The 27,851-nt window shown below is 34.6% G+C and overlaps 1 protein-coding gene and 1 pseudogene across 50 annotated transcripts in view; one reads left to right on the top strand and one right to left on the bottom strand.

Annotated features, from left to right (window-relative positions):
* LOC145259193 (band 4.1-like protein 2) overlaps nt 1-27,851 on the top strand; it is a 585,710-nt gene that overhangs the window by 325,483 nt on the left and 232,376 nt on the right. The window lies entirely within an intron of this gene.
* Nucleotides 11,807-11,923, bottom strand: LOC145259428 (5S ribosomal RNA; annotated as a pseudogene).

Below are 27,851 nucleotides of genomic sequence, written 5' to 3'. Positions count from 1 at the left end.
TAAAATAATAAAAAAAGCTTAGCCTTAAAAAATGCACTTTAAAATCAAAATGATATAAAGAACACTGTATATACAATGTAAATAGATTATGTTGATTTTCTACGATTTGAATTTTCAGAAGTCTGAGTTGTATATTAGATTATTAACTTATATTGAGAACTAAAAAGATTTTGAATACTTTTTTGTGTGTGTAATATATGTATTTACAGTGTGTTATAGAAGATTGGCACAATATCAGTACTGTCGGTTTTAAATCAAAACAAAGAAGACCTATAGCTGGTTGCCTATGTCTAACGCTTGTTATGTAAGAAACTTGGAAAAAAATTTCGAAAGTCTGAGTTGTATGGAAACATGGAAACGGCACTAACCCTATGTGAGTTTAACTGGCTTCTTCCAAAGGAGGAAGTTCCATGGGAGTATGAAATTCACAAGCGGTCCTCAGTTGCATGTATATTCCCATTAGAGGAGATGGCAATGTTAGGTTTTTGCAACTCTTGCAGGGAGGCGACGACATCCTCCTGCATGCAGTACCTGGGATTTGTAAATTGGTAACTCATCTGGTACTGAGCAGGCTCAACATTGCTTAACTTCGGTGATCTAATGAGAACTAGTGTGCTGTGATTATGCCGTACTCTGAGTTGTATATTACATTATTAACTTATATTGAGAACTAAAACAATTGTTACTACTTTCTGTGTATGGAAGATCAGAACAGTATCGGTACTGTCTATTTTAAATTAAAACAAAGGGGATCTACAGTTGGTTGACTATGTCTGACTCTCTTCTGCTTTTTTTATGTGAGGAACTAAAAAAAAAAAATACTACTTCAAGATAAAATACTAGCCAACGATAAGTGTTAACTACCCATCCTATCCATAAAGCATAAATTCTTACTTTATGATCAGAAACCTCACTCATTAGACTATGAGGACTAAAGGACAAAATAAGAGAAACGAGAGTTACAAGGATGCTGACAGTAAACCTACGGTCTACTTAATACATATAACAATTACTGTCATAAATTGTCTAGTTTATTATTAATAAAATTTTTTTTTTATTTTAATGTTTTCATGCAGTTTATTTAATTGTATGTTTTTGTTATATATTTTTTTTTTTTTTGCCCAAGAATTTAGAAAACCTTCAAAGAACCGGATGATGACATTTGAGTTCTGACATTTTCTTCTTTATGGGGCACGCAGCTCATAAGGTGGTGGGCTACATTTCAAATTATAACATCAAAATTGGCTTTCAGGAAATTCTTGGAGAATTTGGAGCTCATTTTAATATGACATTTTGTTTTATTATAAGAAATGGAGAGAAAAGGCGGAAAGCTAATAATTTCTAAAACTGCACGAAAATACTACTTTGCTTCGTTATAACAATGTCCTAAAAAGAAGGCAATCTTATATATTTAATTTATTGCACATGAAATTAATACAATATTATGACAATGTTTCCATTGCAACAATAAAGAATCGACAACACAAACAACACATTTAGGTATAAAGCCCTAAGAAATTTAGAGGCAAGAAGGGGGGGGGGTTGAGAGTCTCCGAAACTTTGAGATTACTCTTAGTCAGCACCTTTCACCACAATACCGCATTCACACTGGAGTTAGACCTACTTAAAGATCCCCAAACGTTTTAAATGTGTAAAACGTTTTGTATATGTGAGTGTCATTTTTTTTTTCTTTTTTTTTTTTTTAATCTTAAAGGAAATTTATAGAAGGCAATGCAATGCATATGTGTTATGAATAGACAAACTGAGGCAAATTAAGATGTCTAACTAGAATAAGCTATGCGGATTAGTGTTAGGACAATTAATTGGAATTGAAAAGCTAAAAAGATTGACTTTTTGGGGTATTGAAATCGAACAAATTTGCACTTTGTTTCCTTTCTTTTGTTTTGATTTGTTTCTTGTTTAAAACTTAATTTTCCATCAATGATTGTATAGGTACAAGTTGTCTGTCCCTGACAACATGAGGCAACCAGGGATGATCTCCCCTGAATAGGAAGTAACCAGTGATAACCTCCCCTGATGTCTATATATATTACAGATATAGGCGCAAACATTTGCATTTTTATGTTGAGCTCAGTAACGAGCTGGAAGGATACATTTTCCCACTTTACGCTACCATTTATGAATATAAATAAATGATAAATATTTATTATAATCGAGAAAAGTAGTTTGCTTGAGGCATTTTTGGTAACTAGAATGGAGGAGTATAATAAAGCTATAGAAATGCAGGGAACCGGCTGTTGTATTGTGACGTATGAACAAAATTGGACACACAAAAGGTCTTATTTGTTTTTGTTATTTTTATCTTCATATATCCATTTATTTTTCAAGATCACAATACAAATAACCGGGATGGTGGAGGTCTTCATATTTCGAGAATATCATCTCTTTTTTAAAAGGAAAAGGGTGCTAAGAATTTCCTTTTTTTTTTTTTTTTAAACCTTGAAATATTGAAAAGCGGAACTAGAGATCAGAACAGGTCATCTGTAAAGCAGAAATAGGGTTTATGCATCAGGTGTCATTATTTATTATCGCTATTACTGTTGAATAGTGTGGTGTACATATCGGAGACCAGAAGACAAGACATAATAGAGGTACACAGTTCATATTTATGATTGGAGGCTGATATAGGTGGAGAGATGTGAAATAGACGGTTCTTTTAAACACCAAGAGAAGATACATTATTCTGATGAGATACAGTTAAGACTTTTAGAAGGGTTTTCCTATTGTTCTTTTACAAGATGAAGACAAAAACACATTACCTTGCGGTTGAAACTGCCAACTCAACTAAACTCATTTCGAACCCTAATTTAACTAAATATGTTGAATCTATCTTCGTAACATCAGAACGTGCTCAAACATCTGAATATTTTTTCAAATGGATTTCACATGTATATTATATATGACTCCAACATGTTTTTGGCAACACAAAGACATTCCTTAATTTACATTGTCTGATTCTACCTCTCTGACCTAACTAGTTGTATAGTTATTTCTAATATAATGGACAATTCTCTACATTCCTAGAATCGCATCTGAATAGCAATATGTATTCTTTTTAACTTTTGATCTATCCTTTCCCATATACATCATCCCTTTCCTTATTTTTAAAAAAATATACGCATTTTCGAATGCAAGTATATTTTTTCTATTCTTCACTTATACCTGAACAACTCCTTAAAAACCTTACAACCGACTTGGCTAAGAATGATCAGACCCCATCATAACACTTTTGGGTCAACCCTTTTCATACTGACTCCCTAATTATATTTAGACTAGAATCTCCATCTGATCTTCCTTCCTTTTGGGTGTAGGGTACAACCTCCTATGATCAATATTAGCTGTTTAATCCAGCCATCCTTATGCTGTAACAACAGGTCCCATTTTACCTCTTTACTAACTTAATGACTCCTTGTCCAATGGGTCCTGACCCTTTCTCTCCTGTGGGCGTTACTACTAATTAGAGCTTTGTCTCATTTTCTGCACTATTTTACTTTTTTTGGGACATACAAAAAAGCTCATTTACTTAATTTTTTTAGTGGTTGGCTTCTACTTATGCAAATACCTTTTACCATACTGATTCACTCGGATTTCATAGCTTGGACTCTTAGAACTCGAGAAAGAAATCAGAAACATTAACTAAATAAACCCCCTTCCCTGAGCCAAATCCTACTTCCCTTACTATGACGGTAACTTTATGCGATTTTTTTTCCCTTTCTCTTCCATCAGAACGTCCAAAATTCCAAAACAGGCTTATCCCCACATTCATATATCTCTAAAAAAAAATTTATAACGTATCTTGTTACTTCATTATTCCTGTTACATATTTCCAACATATTTTATCTTTCCCTTCTGATTAATCTGAGTGATTTGCCCTCGTTTCTTAGTCATGTACCTGGAGATTTCATGTGTCTCCCATACATCTGCATTTTTAATTTATTGTGTTGAATTACTAACGACTTAAAGCTGGTGTTTGCAGCCTGCCCTAATTAAGCACACAATATCGCAGAGTCCATTATTTTTATCAATAGGTGCACCTCCTTATTTTGCTGAAACCTGGCAAGTGACTTTACTTGCAGAAAATTATGAACAAAAAAACAAAGTTTAATTTTTTTTGCTTTATCAGCTTGATCAATAGTGTGGGGCCTATTAGATCTTGCTCTTTTTTTTTTTTTTTTTTTTTTTTTTGGACCTTTTTGAAGATTAGAGAATAGTAGTAGATGCATCAGCACAGATCTGGCAACAATACTCCATGCATGGGCTCCATGTGACTTTGTAAAGATATAGGATGCGTTCTGGTGTGATTAATTTTCTAGCATGGTAGCGGTAGCCCACCTTCTTTGCCTTGGCAATGTTCTCAATGTATTTGTTGTAATTCATGCTATCTGCCGCTCTTAGGCCAAGGAGTTTGAAAGATGGGCTCTTTGGTAGGGTGTTATTTGTCATGGCAATTGTTGCTTCAGAAAGTTTTTTGTAATTGTTAAAGGAAAGGTGCTTAGTTTTAAGTAGCATTAAATGTTACCATCCTCTTACAGTCCCATTCCACTACTGACTGATAGTTGTTTTCTAAGATTTCTGCCATCACCTTGGATTTAATTTAAACTTCTATCTCATTTTGTTAGATAGAGTAAATGATACTCTGGACACCATAATTGTTCAATTGTTGCTTGATAGTCATACAAATCTCCATTGACACAAATAAATTGAATGACTCTAGTGTTGTATCATTTGGATTATGCAAACTATTTTAATCTTGGTTGTTAGTAGGTGATTCTCTTTAGCTTTGTTAGGCAATGACCTGGAGATGGTGTTTTGATTAAAAAACCAAAAAAACCCAAAAAAAAAAAAACACTGGTCCTCATCACCTCACTGAGTTAGCATCGGAAGGACTTTCGGCCTGTAAAAATTTCACCCTAATTAAGAAAATGTAGAAGCCACCATATGGGCCCACAAGGAACAAAAAAGTGGTGTGATTCATTGGGGATTGAATCCAGAGCGTTCTGCTTACAAGATAGAATCTTGCTATTTTTTTTATATGATGACCAAAGATAACATCTATTATATAAAAGGCAAAATGAGCGCGAGCGTTTGTGTATGTCTGCGAAAGGCTTTTTTTTTTTCTCTGCCTTCTTGCGTCAGTTACGTTTATGGAGAACTTTCCTTATACTTCCTAGATCGTAATATCTCTGATTTGCGAACGGACGTCGTCTCTATCTTTTACTTGATTGAGTTTGAAAAAAATCCCTGGTTTCCAGTGTTTGTTTGTCTTTTTTGTATAAAAGCAAAACTGATCGAAGCAAACACGGCTCCTCCTGGCTTTCTGGGCCTGGATGTCTTGAAGGCAATTAGCTTTGATCAATGTGGGGAAACCCTTCATATCAGACAATTGCTATTCATTTGGACACTTCCAGAGCTCCTCCTTTTTGTGGGGAGCTGGTTTTCCCCAACATCATGGGGAAACAAATATGGCAGTAAGTTGCAAGCTTAACTGGCCTACAGCCAGACTTAAGTGTGTGATTTCATTTCGCTATCTGCTATGGCATAATGGTTGACATTGCTAAATTTGAATACTTTACACTTCAGCTTGTGTCATAGTGTAGCGGTAAGATGTCAGGTTTTCTTTCACTTTCTTTTCCATCTTCGCATCGCGGGTTCGAGCCTGCCTAATTACTACCACTTATTTTTTTTTTTTTTTTTTTACACCTACAAAAACCCTGGCAACACCGGGCACCCCCACTAGTTATATATAAAATGTTGAACGTTGAGATAAAAAAGAAAGAACTTTCCTCTCCCTGTGAAAGTACATCTATGTGACTAGTTAAGGCGATATCGTGTTCTGAGAGAGTAAAAGAGAAAAGATTGAGTTTGTGCCATTTGTTTCAGGATACTTGATGAGATTCATGTTTTGGAGAATTGTTAATTGCAATTCGAGAGTCTGACTTTTTGAAAATTGGTGTCGTGTTCTGGACAATTACCTCTATTAAGGAAATGACTTGCGAAGAAATCTGACCTGAGAAGTTTTGAAGTTAATGCTAGCATGTAAAATGAACATTACATCAAGTGTGATGGTGATCATCATATTTGAACTGCTTTAACCTCTGACCTCCTTCAGGTGCATCTTTTTAAACTTGAGAACCTTCTAGTCTGACTTTAAAACCAGAACAGAATTTCTAGCTGGGCACTTTATGTAATCCATAGGGATAGTTTATTCTTGTTTCATCAGATATGACCTGATAGAAGTGTTAATTTATGCTATTCTTTCCTATCTGGATGTGGCTGACTGAATGAGAACACTCTATCTTTATGGATTAAATGAAGTGTTCAAATTGAAATCTATAAAATTATTTTGTCATATTTAAAATCACTCGAATAACATTTATGTTTATAAATTAAATTTTGCTTCTGACTAGATAACTGTCATTTGTTATTGATGCAATGTTTTCACTTGAGTTTATCAGTATGTTTGTGTACAACCTAGTAACCACACCACTTGAGCAATCATCACCAAACTTGCTCAAAATATCAACCACGGTCTGGCTTAGAACTAGTTTAATTTGAGCATATCAGGGTCAAAGTCAAAAGGTGGAAGTCACACTCTTGGTGATAACTTCAGTTTTGATCATTATAAAGACTCTTGTCATTCTCATATCATTTATCTTCATGCAACGCATGTCCTCAACCTTCAATAACCAAGTTTCACTTTTATACATACTCAAACTGCATACATATGTCTTACTATGTCTTTCTTCGTCAGTGGTAAGAGTGTTCCAGGATGATTGTGTGTGTGTGTGTGTGTGTATGTATATATATATATACACACACACACATTCGCCTAGAAACCTAGTATGCACAATGATCCATTTTTTTTTTTTTTTTTTTTGTAGTTTAAACATACACAATGTCTGAGGTTCGATAATGTCATAAAAAAATGCTTACAGGCAATTTTTTTACATCAAGAGGAAATGATAGACTAAACACAACTTTACACTTTTGGTGGAATTAACCAATTCTAACCAGATTAAGAGAAGGAGAAATAAAATTTACCTAATCTCCATAGAGGCGACTGAGGTTGATTTGCAGTCCTTAAGTACTTAACAGTATGGCAAACTTGTTGAATGGATAATCTCATTTAAACGCATCTGTTTAAATTGAAGGTTCAAGCATGGTTGCAATACTTATAAAAGCACAATTCAATTAAAAATCATAGTAGATGAGAGAAGAAAAAAAACAAAAAAAACTGACTTTGTATAATACAATGTATTAGCAAAAATATGGTGCTTTTAGTTGAGGCATTCATAAATTAACCAAATAAGTATTGGGTTAGTGCAAAAATTTTTGCTGATTTAAAATATCTTTAAAATGAAAAACTGTTTTTGAAAATCTTTATTCATAACAATATTGAACTTTGCTCTCCAGTCAATGAGCTTATATTTATGTTAAACCTAACGGGGCTGGAAGTACCCGGTGTTGCCCCATTGTAAAAAAAAAAAAAAGGTAGAAAAAAAAAAATTGTACTTGGGTACCATCAGTCAGAAGCAAAACCAAAGGGGAAAAAAATGCTGCATGCTGAGTGCGAACTTGCATAACTTTATAAGTGAACATGTTATCAATCAGACCACAATGATATAGATGTTATGGCGTTGCAAATTTAGCTTTTTAAAATGAAACAACGAATTGACCGTTCACGCATGCGTGATTTACAAACAGCATCGAAACCAAGACTTTTACCTGACCGTCCCTCTTAAAACGATATTTCTATATGAAATAATTGATTTTTAATTTTTTCGATATTATGTATCTGAGAGGTCACTCTTTCTAATGGTACTACATTCCTGCTGCTTCGGGTCCTGGATATGACCTTAAACTATATCCAGTGGTGAGGCCCCAGCTTGCGGGCTTTGGGGAGTGTGGAGCCACCCTTTAATTACCATTGCTCCCAGGTTCACTCTGACCCGGAGTGGTAGTACCTGTTAGGGTCCCAACGATGGGTTAAATAGAAACTGATTTGAAAACAACAAATATATTCTATTAAAAAAATTTTTCTTCAAAATCTTTGGATTCGGCATTAAATAACCCGAAAAGGGTTGATATGCCGTAAAACAAAACCAACCACACTAATAATTCTAGAAACCTGAAATGTATGTCTATAAATATTAAACATGTATTAAAAAGTATTAATCATATATACTAGAATATATACTGAGGGTCCAAATTCTAGTATATATTAAATTATTTTTAATGTCGATATGAAGTTCGAACAATATAAATTATCTTGAACTATTAAAATAATTTCCAACTCTTAATACTATTTGGTCATTCTACAAAGATAGATACCTATCTAAATTTACCTTTTGCTCACATTTTTCCTTTGAGTAGAAAAGCCTGTCTTTGAAACTCCATGGAATAAGGAACCTCTCACCTTTATTTTGTATTCCTTGTTTTGAATTAGATATTGTAAGTTCAGTTCTGCAATATCTTGACTTTTTCTACTCATATATTCTTCCAACTAGCAGTTAATAGTCAGGAAATGGTACACCATCTTTGTTTGGTTCGGTTGTTTTGTTTTATGGCATATCAACCTTTTTTTTTTTTTTTTTTTTACATGGGTGTCACCACTTATGAAGGCCCAGAGGCCACTCGAGGATAAGGGTTAATAGGTATACATTAGTCATTGTGATTTTAGCATAGTAAACAGTGGGAATTTTGTAACTTGGATTACTTAGGGGGACGATTCAATTAGAACTTGTTCACATTGGACTTTTTCTTTTTTTTTTTTTTTTTTTTTTTTTTCATAGGTATCAACACATTATCAAGGCCAAGAGGCCACTCAAGGATAAGGGTTAAAGAGTGTACAGTAGAAATTGGACAATATAATAATCATTAGTAATGAAAATTTGTTAAATTTGATAACTTATATGGAACGGCTCATCAAGAACTTATTTACGTTAAACTTGAAGACAACCATATTGTAGTCAGCCGGAAAGCAGGAAAACGGAAGACCATTCCACAGGCAAGCAGTTCTAATAAAAAAGCTTTGTTCATGGAATCTACGTTTAGGTTTATGCATAGATAAAGAGTGGGGGGAATTATTGATAGTGTTTACAGCTAGACGAGTGTTTCTTGTGAAAGTTTTGCGAGGGGGGACCATAGATTGAAGCTCAGTCGAACACTTCCCATGAAAATAACAATACATCAGAGACAGACTCGCAACATCTCTTCTGTGAGATAGAGGTTGCAAGGAAGAGAAAAGGACATCTCCTACGAGGCTACGAAGTCTATTTTGAACTCTATCAAGGCAGGACAAGTCCTTTCTAGCAGCTCCTGCCCAGATGTGGCAACAGTATTCCATCCTTGGACGTACCTGGCTCTTATATAGATAGAGAATTGCATCAGCAGTGAGATATCTACTGGATCGATAGAAAGATCCCACCATTTTTCCAGCGGCCTTGGCAACAGATTTGATGTACGTGTTCCATTTAAGATCAGGAGTAATGGTCAAGCCCAGAAGCTTGTCAAAACTTGAGGCTTCCTGAAGACGAGAGCCATTCATTTCAATTGATGCCAGATGTGGATCAGAATGTTGATGATGTAAAGAGAGAAGCTTGGTTTTAGATGCATTAAAAGTAACCAGCCACTCCTTTCCCCATTGTACTACATGCTCAAGATCAGAGGAGAGAGAATTGGAGAGAACTTGGTCGTTTACTGTCTTAGATGTGCTACCATAAATGGTAGTGTCGTCAGCATAAATGTCTACAAATGATGTGAGGATGTGATTTGGAAGATCATTAATGTAGATCAGGAAAAGAGTTGGGCCCAGGATGGACCCCTGAGGGACACCGGCATTAATACTGTGGGCTTCTGATTTTTGCCCCTCAACTACTACTCTTATGAACCTATCAGAAAGAAATGATTTAATAATTGAGAAGACATTTCCAGCTATACCATAGCTAGAGATCTTATGAAGTAAACCTTTATGCCATACCCTATCAAAGGCAATATATATTCTATTAACAAAATTTTTCTTCAAAATCTTTGGATTCGGCATTAAATAACCCGAAAAGGGTTGATATGCCGTAAAACAAAAACAACCAACCAACCAACCAATCCTAACATAAAGTTGTCAGTTAAATTTAGAATGACCTTTTTTTTGTAAGTTGGAAGGCAGTTATTATTTATGTATTTTTTTATCTACACTCGTATTGCATATTATATACTGGTAAGTAATTGGTTATCAAGTTAGTGCATATGCTGCATATTTAGTGATCCTTTAAACCAAACATAAAAGATAAAAACACATGAAAACAAAAAGAATGGACAGATAATGTAAAAATTGATAATGTTAAAAACCACGGTTATGGAGTCAGTAGTTTAAATCTAACAATTTTAAAAAACATTACTTAAGTAATTAGTTTTGCAGGATCTTGAATCTGACCTGTTAAAATTTGAGAAGATGATCAGTGAGTGGATTGAAATTGGCTGAAGAAAAAAAAAAAAAAAAAAAAAAATTAAACAATGCCAAAAGCAACAAAAGACAATCACCACACAAATTTCGATGTTTGTTTATGCGCATTTTACATCATTTATACCTTTTAGTTTTTAATTTACATCTTGATTCTCTTTCATAAAAAAAAAAAGTTGCATTCTGAATATGCTCATCCTTTTTAGAATCAAACATTAGCAATAATTATGTGAACAGAGTGAGTATATATAATGCTAAAATTCTTCGTTATTGGTGCTTGCCTGCTGGTCGAATTTAGATGTGACCTGCCATTTGGTTTTTGATTCTCAACTTAAGTATACTTGATATGTCTAGTAATACTGATGAATCACACGAAACAACTTTCTGTGTGTGTGTATATTATATATATATATATATATATATATATATATATATATATATATATAATATAAAGCTGTGTGTGTCTGGTCACGAATAGGTTCCTATATGGTTGACTATTTTAAAAAACGGATTACATATAATAGAAGATGTATCGAGACAGGAATGGGTATGTTTGATCTTGCAGAACGGTGGTTCATTAAAATTGTGGGGTCTGCGTTCGCGCCTGGTCCACAAAGTATGGAAATAAAAAATTTAAAAATTAAAAAAAACCGTTTACAAGTGTTTTTGATATAGATGTACATAATAATACTTTGATAAGTATGTTTTAACTTAAATAGGGATGGTATAATAAAATTGTGGGGTCTGCGTTCGCGCCTGGCCTCCATAGATGATTGTTTCAGTTTGGAGAAATATGGTATAATAAAATTATGGGGGTGTTCGTTTGTGCCTGACCTCCATAGAATGGAAATATGTCACAAAGTTTAACAAGGTTTTTTAATATAGATCCACAGAATATTGTGATAAGTGTTTCAGTGTGAACAGGTATGGTATAATAAATTATGGGGTTTATCTATTTTATTTTTACTTTCATCATATTCTGCTTTGGTTTTGATATCCCCAAATACAACCCAAATTTACAACCCTTCCTTTTCATAACCTATCAATTTTCATAAATCAGAGTCCATTTTCTGTAGGCTGTTTTTGAACCCAGTCAACGACGGGTTCTTTTGCTAGTACACACACACACACATATATACTCATACACACAAGTTCCTTCAGTCTTTGACAGACTGTGAATACCCACAAAGGGGTGTCTGCGCGTGAAATTTTTGTGGCAGAAGGTGCGCAATCTCCAACCACATCTCTCCTGAATTGACATTGTTAACCAGTGGCGAGTGAAGTGTGTGTACAGGATGACTGGAAACAAATGCTGAGATAAGCGGAGAGCACATACAGCACCTAGAATTCCCAAATGGTCACCCATCTGGTACTAACCAGGCTCAATGTTGCTTAACTTTGGCGATCTGATGAGAACCGGTGTGTCAATGCGATTATGCTGCATATAATTATATAAGCATTAGAAAAATCCCTACATGGATTGATCTGTTTTCACAATGTTAACTGTCTAAAGGTAGAATTCCTATGATGATCACATCATAGGAATTTTTTCTGATTATATAATTTTACTTATATATACATATATATATATGGGAAAGTTTAACAAATGAAATTTTGCACACGAATGGAATGATTAATATACGGAATTAATGGATAAGCATGGAAACAGACCATTTAAAACATAATGTTAACACATCTATACTATACTGCTCCTTGCACTCTTTGCTCAGATCTTCAACATTTTTCTGTGTAAAAATGAATCTCTTTTCAATAAAACCTTTTTCTACCATAGATTAAGGTTGGTTCCACAACTGAAATATCAGTGGGCTTTAGAGATGTTTAATTTTATTATTTTAACTAGTTTGTATACATGCTTATCCAATAATTTCAAATATTATTCATTCCATATATGTGTGCATGTGTGTGAGGATAAAATGCTATAAAATGAAAAAGGCCATGGCGACAATGTGTGAACAAAGATGAAAGAAAAAAACCAATTAAACACAAGAATAAGTCATAAAAAATGAGAGCTTTCCCAGTTTAGTTCGGATCACTTTTTCTAAAGATATATTTTGATCCAAACAAAACCGGTAAAACCGTTGTTTTTAATGGTTCATTTTTTTTTTTTTACTTTTTCACACACACACACACGCACACATATATAATTATTTCTTACGTAATGTTGTCTTTTAAAATTGTTGGATTTGAGCATTTGGGCTACCGACTCTACAACCCTGGTTCTTAACATGATTATTAATTTTGGTATTGTCTGTCCATTCTTGGTTTCATATTGTATTTATCTTTATACTTGTTTTAACATATCACTAAATGTGCATCATATGCAATGTAATTTTCGATTTTTTTCCCCCTAGATTTCCAGTGCATCCTTTGTCCTTGTGAGAGGTTAATTTGATCGGAGTTATTAAAAACAAGCAAATGGAAACTGACTCATCAAGTTTCGTTAAACCATTTTTATTTATTTATTTTTTTACCGAGATTTCTAACAAAAAATTATATTTTCGATTTTCTGTAGTGAACTCCAGTTGATGTAAGAAAGTAATGAAAAAAGAAAAATCAAACGCCATTTTGAATTTTCATTTGATATGTGTATACTAAAGTTAAACTAATTTCTAAACAGATGTGAACTATGCACAGTTTAATAAATAATTATCAATTCGCTTCTTTATTAAATGACTTGGTTAAAAAAGTTCTTTCATGAGAGTGTAATTAACAATTGGAACAAATTCATGTCAGAAATATAGTTTCTTGTTAAAAATTTTTGCTTAAATAAGTATTGATACGTTACATTATTCAGACTACTATTCTCATGTTTCTAAATTTTTTGGATAGGGGTTGGTAATTTGTATTTGGATTATTTGGACTATTGTTCTCATCTTAAGTGTTTTCACTATGGTTCAGCTGATGAAACCTCCAACTTTTTTCAGGTATATTGCAAAGGTACATGGCATAACGAACAAAGTACTAAGTAAAATCCAGTTCTAAGTGACCTAGAGGTGGAAGGTTCAATCTTCCAATGTGGGCAATACTAAGAATATAATTGCACAATACTTAATACTTTTATTCAGTCATGACTGATGGAATGAGAACATTCTACCCACATGAGTTCGGTTTGAAATTCTGTGCATATGTTTGAGTTCAATTAAAAAATTCCATAGTTTGACAAGATATACTTTTTTTAATTTTTTTTTTTACACGGTGGTCACCACTTATCAAGGCGCGGAAGCCACTCAGGGATAAGGATTATTGCAAGTACTGTATGTTAGTGTGGAGATTCTTAAGGGGGTGGTTCATTAGGAATTTGTTAACGTTGGACTTGAAGACATCCAAATTGAAGTCAGGTGGGAAGCAGGCAGACGGAACAGAGTTCCACAGGCGTGGTCAGAGGTTACATTGGTCAAAACGTTGTGAGGATAACATTCAAGATGAGAACAATCGTCTGAATAATACCAATAATACATGCTATTCATATCGTTTTTTTTTTTTTTTCCAGTATTTCGACCTCTGACTCTCAAGTACATATGTAGGGTCAAAATAAAATCAGGAAATGTTCACAAACGAATTCTTTAATTATTAGTTTTATTTTATTTTTTATTTTTTCTCGTATTCATCTCAAACAAGACACATCACCACTTAGATATAAGTGACTACTATTTAGGACCATGCTTAGGGAAGATGAACAAGTTGTTGGTTTATGTTTACATTTAAACTTCTGCTTTCAATACAATTGGGAAGTAGGTAGTAGGAAGGGAATTTCAAAGTCTAGCTGTTCAAGAGAAGAAACTATTAGAGTAAATGGCTTTATGGCATTTAAGGACCTCTACAATGAAGGGATTTGATTTTGCTGCTAAGCAGTTTTGTCGGGGGTATGTACTGCAAGGAGGCACAAATACAATGAGTTCATCAGAACACATTCCATTAAAATACTTGTAAAACAGGCACAGGGATGCAACATTGCGGTGATGGGACAGAGGTTGGAGTTTAGTTGACAAAGCGGAATATTTAAATTGTATTATAATTCTACTTTCTAAATATATTTATATTAATTTCTTACACTTTAACTCGCACATATGCTCTCTATCAAATGATCTCTCTCTAGTGTGCACTCTCTCTGATGTGAGAGAGAGAGAGACAGCACACCCGGTTATTGCTCAATCTAAGTTGTTCCCCATATAATTACGATTAAGTTTCAACAGATGATCTTGTTAAAAGAACCTTACCTAAAACAGTGGTTGATTTCTTGTAAGATTAGCATCTATTATGTGTCAACTTGTAATTCCACTTTTCTTTGGCTTAAGTGGATCAGCTGGGATCTCTATAAAAACTCTTGTTAATTAATCTCTTTCTCATCCGTTCTTCATTAAGATGTCTACATTCGAAGAGGCTCAAGAGAGGCATAATTTACCTGATTGTTTTTGTTGGAATTGTTTGGATATAATAACCCAAAATAATATGAAGCATTGGTCGCTAGAAACCTTAAAATAACACAAGATTAAGGCTGACTGAGTTTTTGTCTGTGCTCAACATCTAGAATACAGTGTATGAAATTTGGCTGTTTTTCCCCAGCAAAAATATGTAGGTTCAATTAAACAATTCTTAAATTCCCTTTCTTAAGGGAAATCAGACATTTATTAACTAGTTGTACCTATTCAGGTATTTTTTTACTTTTTTTTGCCTCCCGACAAAAGGAGGGTGGACCTGTAAATTCACCCTTGTCCGTGCATACTTTTCTCAATTTTGAAATTTTGCACCAACATTGAACATTATATGATTAAAATAGTAACAGAACAGATTTTCCGGGAAAATTCAGATTGCTCCCTCCCCTGGGGTACCTTTTGGGTTAAAATGGCTAAAATTGACACTTTTGTGCTTATTAAAAAAATTGATGCCTTGGATTTTTATAAAACTTTCTGCAAAGTTGTAACTAACTGATTTCTATATAATTTTGTTTGTACTTCACAATAACTCTTGGGTGTTCCCCAGGAGCTCTTTTAGGGCTAATAAAAACACTCCATTTATGGGACTATTTTATCATATTTGTCCAAAAATTTTTGTGTATGTCTATTTAGCAGTTTTGCATGGTGCTGAACTCAAATTTACATATGTTAAGGCCTAAAACTGCACCGTTTGTTCATTTTCATCAGGTTTGATGTCCCCTAAAGACTTTTGGGGCTAAGTGGGGGTGTGTGTGTGGATGCTGAACTTCGTCATTTTTTATGCCTTGTTCACTGTGCGCTCACGGGGGACCATGCATGCTTTATTTGTTTTGTTTATTTTTTTTTTTTTTCACTTAAATTATGCTAAATAAAATGTATTCCAATCAAAGAAGTAACTCTATATAGACGTATAGTTGCAATCTCCTCCTCTCAATCTCAGTCATTTGAAATTATTCTTAGTAGCAGAAAGTGTATTCTGGAAAGAATGCAGAACAATTTTATTGAGTAGAGCCATTTTTGTAATAGAAAAATGATCCAAAAAGCGATCAGAAAAGAAATTATTGTTGAGGAAAAAAAAAAATAAAAAATAAATAAATAAAAATAATATATATATATATATATATATATATATATATATATATATATATATATATAAAGAACACTACCCAGCATATTTATTATAGAACCAATTCTCTATTGATTATAATATTGTATCTAATATATAGTAGTGAATTCAAAAGTTAAAAAAGAAATGACTTGGATGCCATCAGCCAGAATCAAAACCAAAACATAACTCTCTATTCATTATTATCTGAGCTAAGTCCATATACATATCAAAACTTAAAAAATTAACGTTAAATGTGCAAATGTATATTTGCACATCCATAGTAGATACACATTTAGTCAACATGCCTGCCAAGTTCCAACTTTTCAATTTTGATCCCTTAGCAGCTATTTTTATCAGCTATAAACCAAATTGAATTTGTTTCACAGGTCCGAATCCCAATAGTGTCAAGTCTGTAGACCCAAAATTGACAGAGTAGTTTGGTAGAGACCATTCTGCACACACACACAGACAAGATTACATATATATATTAGATAATTGGGTGGTAATTCTGTAATCGTCTATTACAGACTTTTTCTGGATAGATTTATTTAAAAAAATAAATAGTACCCCCCCCCCAAAAAAAAAAAACAAAAAACAAATAAAAACAGCAATAAACGTTTGGTAGAGCAGGTACAAATAATAAAAAGCAAACAAATCGGCAAAATGAAAAGAGCAAAAATGAATTGGCAGAACTATATTCTGAGATAACTGTAATTCAATCATGATGGATGATATTAAAGAACCTTAACAAAAATGTTGATTTGTTGTAGTAGGATTATTGTCTTGATTATTATCTTGTGTTATGTGTCAAATTCTAATTCATCTTGTATATTTCATCATAATAATGGAATCAGATGGAGAATCGCCAATAACTCTTGTCAGTAAATCTTTTCGTCATGTGCACTTCATTAGCAAATCTACATTTCACTGTGTGTTTTTTTGTTACTGAATGTGGATTTGCTTGAAGGTTTTTTTTTTTTTTTTTTTTTGAAATCTGCTTCATAAAAGAATAGTAAAACAAATCTGGTTGGTACGAATCTGACAGCAAAATTAATCAATCTGAGTGAGAAGGTTGAAAAACCTCAGAAGATTGGTAGCATGAAAAGAATCCTAAAGATTATGACTGAATTTCAGTAACTGGTGGTTAATCTTTATAACATGAATCTCTCTCTCTCCCTTTTTCTTTCTCTCCCTTTTTCTTTCTCCCCCTTTTTCTTTCTCTCCCTTTTTCTCTCTCTCCCTTTTTCTCTCTCTCCCTTTTTCTCTCTCTCCCTTTTTCTCTCTCTCCCTTTTTCTCTCTCTCCCTTTTTCTCTCTCTCCCTTTTTCTCTCTCTCCCTTTTTCTCTCTCTCCCTTTTTCTCTCTCTCCCTTTTTCTCTCTCTCCCTTTTTCTCTCTCTCTCCCTGTTTCTCTCTCTCTCTCCCTGTTTCTCTCTCTCTCTCCCTGTTTCTCTCTCTCTCTCCCTGTTTCTCTCTCTCTCTCTCCCTGTTTCTCTCTCTCTCTCCCTGTTTCTCTCTCTCTCTCCCTGTTTCTCTCTCTCTCTCCCTGTTTCTCTCTCTCTCCCTGTTTCTCTCTCTCTCCCTGTTTCTCTCTCTCTCCCTGTTTCTCTCTCTCTCCCTGTTTCTCTCTCTCTCCCTGTTTCTCTCTCTCTCCCTGTCTGTGTCGCTCTGTCTCTGTCTGTGTCGCTCTGTCTCTGTCTGTGTCGCTCTGTCTCTGTCTGTGTCGCTCTGTCTCTGTCTGTGTCGCTCTGTCTCTGTCTGTGTCGCTCTGTCTCTGTCTGTGTCGCTCTGTCTCTGTCTGTGTCGCTCTGTCTGTGTCGCTCTGTCTCTGTCTGTGTCGCTCTCGCTCTCGCTCTGTCTGTGTCGCTCTGTCTGTGTCGCTCTCGCTCTCTCTCTCTGTCGCTCTCGCTCTCTCTCTCTGTCGCTCTCGCTCTCTCTCTCTGTCGCTCTCGCTCTCTCTCTCTGTCGCTCTCGCTCTCTCTCTCTCTCGCTCTCGCTCTCTCTCTCTCTCGCTCTCGCTCTCTCTCTCTCTCGCTCTCGCTCTCTCTCTCTCTCTCTGTCGTTCTCGCTCTCTCTCTCTGTCGCTCTCGCTCTCGCTCTCTCTCTCTGTCGCTCTCGCTCTCTCTCTCTGTCGCTCTCGCTCTCTCTCTCTGTCGCTCTCGCTCTCTCTCTCTGTCGCTCTCGCTCTCTCTCTCTGTCGCTCTCACTCTCTCTCTCTGTCTCTCTATCTGCCACTCTGTGTGTGTCTCTTTCTCTGTGTGTGTGTGTCTCTCTGTCTCTCTCTCTCTCTGTCTGTGTGTGTGTGTGTCTCTCTCTGTCTCTCTCTCTGTCTCTGTGTGTCTCTCTGTCTCTCTCTTTTCTCTAAACTATTAGAAATGGAACAATATTCTTATGAAAAATTGAGTCATTTTTAATTTTCATCTGTCAAGCATTTTGCCTACTGAATTTGTCATTCCGATTTCAAGGTGTGCATGTAACATCAAATGCAAACAAATTTATTGCAAACGTAAAATGTCATCAGGAATATTGTTTCCTGGAGAAAATTAATCCTTTCACTCCAGGTTTTCTATCCATAATAACATTTCCTAACATGTCCCCCCTCCTTTCACCTCAACCACAAAGTAAAAAAAATTGCAGCACCAAAAGGTCAATTTCATTGGTGTATAAGAACTAGAACCCACCCTTCTTTCCTTCCTTCCTACCATGCTTTAGTGCCATATATATATATTATGCAGTTCTATGAGATCCACTTTCCCTGGCCTTCCCTCCTACCTTTTGGGTGGTGTAAGTTTATTGCTTGCTGCTTGAGGTGCCCTGATTGGGGCGTGCTCCCCCCTTAGGGGAAATGGCTTGACTCTACTCCACCTTCTAATCTTGTCACATCTCTCTGCAGTGAGAAGGAAACAAATATCACCAATAGCCCCACAGAAAATCCACTTGTGTCGCTATGATCTAGTCTCTGTCAGAATTATTGGCGATTGATATAACTGCAAGAAAAGCGATAAGTTTTTTTTTTTTTTTACGCAAGTCTACAGTGAGTTGTATGTTCTTGTGTATAGTTTTAAAGGTATATGCCGTCACACAAATACTTATCTCTAAGTAAAGATAAAAAAAAGCCAGCCACCTTCAACTTGAAATGTACACCCTATTTACTTGTCTACCAATGTCTACAGATAACGATATAAGATAATACCATATTCTACTTGCAGTGTTGTTTTCTCACTTGTAGCCATTATCAGCCTTTTTTTATGTGTTCATTGTGGAGCTACTGAAAAATAACTTGGTACTTGTGCATACCAGGTTTCCACACCTTGTTTCTGACATCATCCTTTAATACTTTTATCATTGGCGACCAAGGGAAGAGTCTATCAGGCAAGTGTGTTGATGTATGTGGGGGTTGAGGACATGAATTGTATGGAAAAGAAAGTGAAAGTGACACAACGTGTAATGTCCATCTTATAGATGAATTTAGTTGTGATGAAGTCAGAGGAAGATTAAATCTGAACAGTGGAAGAAAAATTATGCAAAACAAGAAACTTTGGTAGTATAGCCATCTTGAAAGAATGGATGAAAGTTGCTAGTTTAGTACATGTAGAAAAGTTAAATCAACAGGTCCCATTTAAAGAAAAGCGAAGGAAAATGTGAGCGGAAGTGATAAATATGAACTTGAGAGAAAGAAGGATAAAGACCTGGGAAGAGATAAATTAGTTTGGAAGTCAATTTCTAAAACCCGTCTGACATATGCCAGCATGTAAAACAGAATGTTTACTTTTTAGAGCAAGATTCAGTTAATTATGCAAGTATATATGTGTGTTTATCTATAACACGAGTCTCGCCTAACTGTTTAAATGTATGTATGTATGTCTGCCTAAAACTTTTGACAGAGGTGACGGATTTTCACGAGATTGGTATCATTTTGAAGCTCGACGTCTCTGAAGAAAAATATTGAACAATTGACCAAAAACTAATTCCTTAACCCTCAACTGTGCAGTTTTCTACAAGGAGGGGTCGATTTTTTTTGCGAGCCATTTTTGCAAGACACTGTATCGGTTGGATTGACTTTGCCTAATTTTAACGTTCTGAACTTCCGGTCATGTCATGGAGTAGCAGTAAGGCGTCAGATATTCTTTCACTTTCTTTTCTGTTCTGCCTACTACTACTTTCTTTTTTTTCTTTTTTTTTTTTTTTCTGAACACCACCTCCAAACACCCAGGCAACGCCGGCACTCGGGCTAGTTTATATATAAACTGTAGTCGTTTTTTTGTGACAACTTTTAAATAATCTGAAAACTAGTGCTTAATCGATAATGGCTTGAGTGGAATAGATGTTTTCTAATTCATGTTAAGTGGGTGTGTATATTTAAACAAAAATGTTGAGTGTAATGACTAAAACAATTCTGAAATGTCTTGAGTTGTGATAAAAATGACCAAATGATTGTGTTATGCTGCACTTAAATATTTTTAACTGATTTTCAAAACAACTGAACTTATATCTTTATGACCCTCACACCACTTGTTGTGTTACATAAATGACATTAAAATACACCTATAAACTCTAACTTCTCTTTCTCCTTTTCTCTCTTTCTCCTCTTCTCTCTTTCTCCTCTTCTCTCTTTCTCCTCGCTCAGGTGCATGCTATCATAAAAACCCTTGACACTTCAAAAGCATGTTCACCCAATCTCATCCCAGCTGTGCTATTAAAAAAGTGCTCAGCCGAAGTAGCTCCAGTTCTCTCCAAACTCTACAACAAATGCCTTAATGAATCTTGCTTTGCGGGCTGTTGGAAAACTGCTTCTGTGGTACCGGTATTCAAGAATTCTGGCGAAAGAACTGACCCATCAAATTATCACCCCATTAGCCTCCTCCCACTTTTAGCCAAAATATTTGAGACCATAATTAACCATGCTCTAGTCCATCACCTTACAGATGCTAAACTTCTGACTGACAAACAATATGGATTTAGACAAACTAGCTCTAGATATATCTAAGGCTTTTGACAGGGTATGGCATGAGGGTCTCCTCAGGAAAATTAAATCATACGATATCACTGGGAGAATACTTAACATAATTAAATCCTTCTTAGATAAGAGAAAAATCCAGGTTGTCCTCGACGGTCGTACATCTAAACAATATGATATAAATGCGGGAGTGCCTCAGGGGTCTATCCTGGGGCCTCTATTGTTCCTAATATTTATTAATGATCTCCCCGACAAAATTGCCTCTGAGATGGGTATATATGCTGGTGACAACACCCTCTATAACAGGCATGACAGGAAAACAAATGAACACATATCTAAAGAAATGGTAAAAACACTAGAGGATGACCTCCAATCTGTAGTGGAATGAGGACAAAAGTGGATGGCCACATTCAATGCTGCCAAGACTAAACTGGTTTCCTTCAATAATTACAAGAAACGTTCTCTGGCACCAATAGCAATGGCCAGTGACTCTTTATCTGAGAGTACATCTTTCAAACTGCTTGGCCTAACGTTCACAGGAAACAGGAGTTGGAGCAATTACATTGAAAGCATTGCCAGGGCCACTGCAAAGAAGGTAGGCTCTCTGTACTGTGCTAGAAACTACTAACACCCGAAATAGTACCTCAGTAGTTGTTGCCCCTGATAGTAGCTCCCTACACTAAAGTGACAATGTGCCTTGTTTGGGGGTGAAAATGTAATAAAAAAAGAAAAACAAGTTGATTATTTGCTCACCGAGAATAGGCTTAATTTGAAAGAAAATAGAAAATAAATTTCTATGTTAACTGTCAGCTTCACTCCCAATACCATCACTTGATGCATTGCACCTGTTTCTGTATCTATTTACATATGCACGCATACACATGCATGCTCCAGCTGTCATTCATTTATTATTTGTTCCTCTGTATATTTTTACGATTCGGTTCTTAAGACTGCTTTTAATCATTTACTAATTGAGATATCTTATTTTTTTATTTTTTATTTTTATCTTTAAAAAATTTTTTTTTTATCATTTTAATTTAATTTTTTAATTTTATTATTATTTTTTTTTAGTATTTCTTTCATATTTCTTGGTTCTTCTCCAGGCTCTTCTGTGCAAAACCTACATTTCTAGCACATTCTTTGATGGGATTCTTTTAGATGTTCTCACAAGAACAATCTCAGCTTCAGATTCGTCCATTCAGTCTGCACGTTTAGTAATGAAAATATTATTTCAAAATAAGCATTATAGATGAAAGATGCTCGAGTCAGTCCACTCACAATTCTAGACAGATCATATTACCCACCCCTCAAAAAAATATGGGGATTAAAAATAAATAAAAAAATTGTTAGTGGGTTACTATTTATCAAGGTTAAAAGCCTCTCGAGGATAAGGTTTAATGAGTTGGATGGATGGTCAGTTGAATGATAAATACTAATGGAGGATTATAACCGAATAAGGATTTACACTCCTATCCATCATGACATCTGTCGGGTTAGGGTTAATGTTTTAAGTTAGCTGTTAAAAATGAAATAAATGAATGCTAAAAGGTTATATTTAAACAATGATGATACTTATACCAGGCCTGGCAAATATGCAACTGTGGTTCACAACTGGGTTGTGGTGGGAGGCGGATATGTGGAGATCGAAATTCCTACTACATAATAATTAAAGAGAAAAGTTTTAATGAGTAATTTCTTTAGTAATGTTCAATGATTGGTTCAATGGAAAGTATACACATTATTAGGAAGCAGCTTGTAATTATTGATTTATTTGAATAAAATCAAATGTAAAAACGAAAATTACATTAGAAATAAAATGTTGCAAATTTATATAAATCAAAATTTATATTTGCTCCAATAATTTTTAAATAGAAGAATTCTGATTAAAAAAAAACAAAAAAAAAAAACTTTTTTAAAGATTCAATTCAGTTGTTATCCAATATACAGCCGTGTTAGTGTCGGCTGCAACTGACAGAATGAAAAAAAAAAAAAAGACATTCGGCCCCAGTCAGAATAAACATACTATACATGCCTTTATTTCAACAGTTAAGCCCTTAAATAAAGAAATGATTGAGTTACGGATTGGCCAACTTCTTATTGTAGTATTGTATGATTCAATGAGATGGCAATGAATAACTAATCATCGCATGAGAACTAATGCCTTCTTCAGGAATAAAAAGAAAAAAAAAAAATTTAACTGAACCAAATTAAAAATTAAACTGTTTCGAAAGCACATTGGAAATGCCCCCAAAGATGCAGTGCAAGATTCTGGCCAACGTTGCAGAAATCGACACATTTTCAGTGCAAGATGGAATTAAAAAAAGAGTGGGGGGGGGGCAGTTTTTTTTCAGTCTCTCTTTAATCTGTTTCTCTGGTAATACGGCATAATCACGTTGACATATTGGTTCCCATCAGATCACCGAAGTTAAGCAACATTGAGCCTGGTCATTACTAAAATGGGGGACTAATTTGGTAATTCCAGATGCTCTATGTAGGAGGACGTGAGTACATCCTTGCAAGAGTTACAAAAACCTAACATCATCTCCTCTAATGGGAATATACATGTGACTGGTGACCATTTGTGAATTTCATACTCCCATGGAACTTCCTCCTTCAGAGGAAACAGGTTAAACCCAAATAGGGTTAGTGTCGTTTTGGATTTGAAACCGACAGTACCAATATTGTTCTGATCTTCTATAACACAAAAATAAATATCACATTCTTATTTTGAAATTTTCTTGATCAAGCACTAACTTTATATATATATATATATATATATATATATATACTAGCAGGCTACCCAGCATACCCGGCTGTAAAATATGCATAAATATTGTATTTTAAATGATACAGAAACTGAGGTATGTGCATGCGAGTATTGTTTTTTCTAAACACTTCACTTCTTGTAATTAAAAAAGAAGAAAATACTCGAGCGGAGATCGAAGCCAAAACTGAAAGACATTGAATCAAGTACGCTAACCATTATACCAGCTTGACATAACATTTACAAAGTGTTTTCTAAAAATCTTATTTTTAACATAAAGAAGCTTTCATGTTTCTTTACCGCGCATGCACAGTTGTGAAACAGTTGACGGGTAAAAATCCGACGATTCCCACATACCAATTTGCTAATTTTGATCCCCTTAGCAGCCCTTTTTCTTTAGACGAAAACTGATTAAAAAGTTTTCCACATATCTGAGTGTCCTATATATAAAATTTCAAGTCCGTAGATAAAAAATTTGTTGAGTATATAAGTTGGGAAGTCTCCTCACACACACATTCTCACTTTTATAAGTATAAAATATATATATATATATATATATATATATATATATATATATATATATATGAAATAGATGGATCAAGCAATGTAATAAAATCAGCTTATATGATGAGATTTATTTTATATTTCATATTTATCAAAGCTTTTTCTTTATTAACATTATATATATACATATACTATACTTTGGAGTAATTGCACCAACTAGCTAAAAGTGCTCTTTTGGCAACCACGCATATAAAGAGCACTTTTTTGTTTTTAGTTGCCACAATTACCTCAAAGTACGGTATATCTTCACTTCAGTCACACCATACATTGATCTTAATTGCACAAGCAAAAAAGAAAATAGTGCTTTTCTTTGAATAAATCTTATTTTTATAGGTTTTGCAGAACCTCGCACTTGTCCACCCAGTTTTAGTCATGAATGCCCAGCATTCTTTGTTTTATTGTCATTCACTAATGTGAGAACATTTCGTTGGTTAATAGGTGTGATTCTGAGTGGGCTTCACATTCACCGAATCTTACCCCCCCAATTTTTTTTTTTATCTGTGTTATTTGAATGTATCTACCAAAACAATCTCCAGACCATTACTGAACTGTAGTCATCACAGCCAAACTCAGTATCCAAGTCTGCTTGGGATGCACAGATACATTTGGAACATTATTGAACGGTAATAAAATGAAGAGTGTTGGACATTCATAGCTGAACATTGGGTGACAAGTTAGATAGATTAAAGTTTATTTGTGTCAAATAAACTTGGATTGCAGGAAAGATTGGGAATTTTAGTATCAATATCATGAGTGGCATTTTTGGGTGTCACCTTGTAAGTTTTGATTTATAACTTAAAAATATTGAGTTATTAATATCTTAAAATGTGGAGCACTTTGGTGATCGTCTTATCATCAGTAGGAGTTGATTCTGAATAGGATTCATGCTAGCTAAACCCTAACCCTAAATTTTTTATCGCTAGAATTATTTAAAAAAAATGATGTCTACTAAAACAATCTGTAAACTATTCCTGAATGAACAATGGCCAAATAAGATAAGAATGTGCAAGTTATCGATTATTTTGTACATAGTATCCAGATATGATTAATATTAGACAATGATTAGCCTGTTAAACGTTCATAAAAACTGTCAGTCATAGATTGATTGAAGTTTATTTGTACCACATATGAAGAACACCATGTCAGCTGAAATCAAGGCAGTGACAAGATTATATTGGTTATTGGTGATTTTGGATTTGGTCTGACCTATATTCTATTTCAAATGACCAAGATTTTATTTTTGATTTTGTTTTCTCCACTCAAATTGAAGCACAGCACCAATGTTTTATTCCAAAGAAGAATTGTTAATAATTTTAGTAAATAAATGTTCCCTCCAATCGCATATTTTTGCTAATTTGGGAGAATGGGATCATGCCAAATGAACATATACTACACTACACTCTCTGAGCGGAGGTACGGCCTGTGCTGTGAGGTTAGTCTCATGAAAACAGAACAAGTACTACACTACCCCTACCCCTGAATTGAGCACTGCAAGATAGTATAGTTTCAGCTTCAGACATGTATCACTTTTTCATTAATAAAAAAAGTAATAGTATAGTTACAGCTTCAGACAGATACCAAATCACCATTAGTAATAGAAGCAATAGTATAATTGCAATTCAGACAAACAGATACCAAATAACCTTTAGTAATAGAAGCAATAATATAGTCATGGTTTCAGACAAACAGATACCAAATCACCATTAGTAATAGAAGCAATAATATAGTCACGGTTTCAGACAGATACCAAATCTCCATTAGTAATAGAAGCAATAGTATAATTTCAATTCAGACAGACAGATCCAAACCACCTTTAGTAATAGAAGCAATAATATAGTCACGGTTTCAGACAGATACCAAATCTCCATTAGTAATAGATAACATAAACTATTTTTAAGTAAAGGGTCGATTACCTGGCAATGTCAGTATGTTTATCCATACACGAATAATGTTTGCCTCGGTACACCCCATACACTTACGAGTGCAGTCTTCCCATTAAAAGCACACAAATGTATGCCAGTTGTATTTTTGCATTACATAAAATGCAACTGGATACTTTTCTGCCCATCAAAACATTTTCACTCTTCTAAATCAAGATGTACACCATCATCAAGAAATCTTCTGTATGAAGAGGGCAAAAGGAAAAAAAAAAGTTACGAAAGCTTAACGCATAAAAGGTGGAATGGCATGGAAACAACGTTTATAGGAATCTCTAGTAGTCGGCAGCGAGGAATGGTGGGTGGATGGGATGGTTGATGAGAGGCCTGTTGCTCATTAACTTTGTAGTAGAACCACCTTGCTCCATACCTTGCTCGACTTTTAGGGCAGGGCTAATAAAAACATACCAGCTTTTCGCTTGCCTACTCTGACTATCTACATACTTATCTACTTATCTGACTTTAGCCTCTCCGGGGTTATTGCTCGTCTGGTAGAGACGGCTTATGTAATTGCAGAAACAACAACTAGATGATTCTCTAATTCTTGCCAAATCTTTTCTTTTCTAACAATTTAAGACTTATATAATTATTAGCAGGGCTACTCAGCTTTGCCTAGGCTAAATAGTGTAACATATTTCTATCCATGTTTCTTTCTCTCTTTCATCCTACCCTGGTTTCCACTCTCCTTCTCTCCACCACCCTACTCTGTACCCAGCTCTTTAGACATACACACAGACAACTCGTTTTTTTTTTATGGATTCTTCAAGTTGGCATAAGGGAAGTAACTCCTTGATTTAAAAAAAAAAAAAAAAAAAAAAAATTACATCCGTTTACTTAGTACATAATCTGATTGGAGAATCACCCCCTTCCTTTGTAATGAAATCTGCATCCGTGTAATGTCAAAGAAGAAATAAGTTTGTTTTTTTTGTCTTAGATATTTCATCAGACAACACTGATCAAGAAAATACCAACTTTGTGGGTATTTGTTTTACACACACACACACACACACACACACAACTGCCCTCTATATTATAGATAGGACTGCCTTGGAAATAAAACCTTTTTAAATAAGATCACAAATTTTATGTGTTGTGTTCCAGAGGAGAAAGTTGGTTGATAAAAACAAAAGAAAAGATTTTGCACATATGACCTTCCAGTTATTATCAAAGTGTAGTATTTTTCTATCCTTGGTCAAAGTTGAAAGCCTTCTCGACGAAGGATGATTAAAATTTCGTACTGGAGTTCCCATTTTTAGATAAAGCTGGATTTTTTTCCCCTGTTAAAAATATTTACTTTGTGTAGAGGTAGGTCTCCTAATTTTTTTTTTTTTTTTTTTTTATCAAGGCTGTGCAATCAAAATTGTCTGTGACCCTTCTCACTCCAAATAGTGCTACAATTAAAAAGAAATTAAAAAACAATAAACCGATTCTCTGTGTCATTAATTCAGTGAAGACCCCAACTAAATAACAAAAAGATTTGAATATATTTTTCTTTTTGGCCAGTTTTTTTTTTTTTTATTATCATGCCTTGCTTATAGCAGTCTTCACCAACACTGATTCCTGATCATCAAGGCTATGCAATGAAAATTGTC

This window comes from Euprymna scolopes, chromosome 34 (assembly GCF_053919585.1).
Source record: "Euprymna scolopes isolate OS-2025 chromosome 34, ASM5391958v1, whole genome shotgun sequence".
NCBI lineage: Eukaryota > Metazoa > Mollusca > Cephalopoda > Sepiida > Sepiolidae > Euprymna > Euprymna scolopes.
Note: the sequence above shows the minus strand (reverse complement) of the source record. Positions and strands in the feature narration are given on the sequence as shown.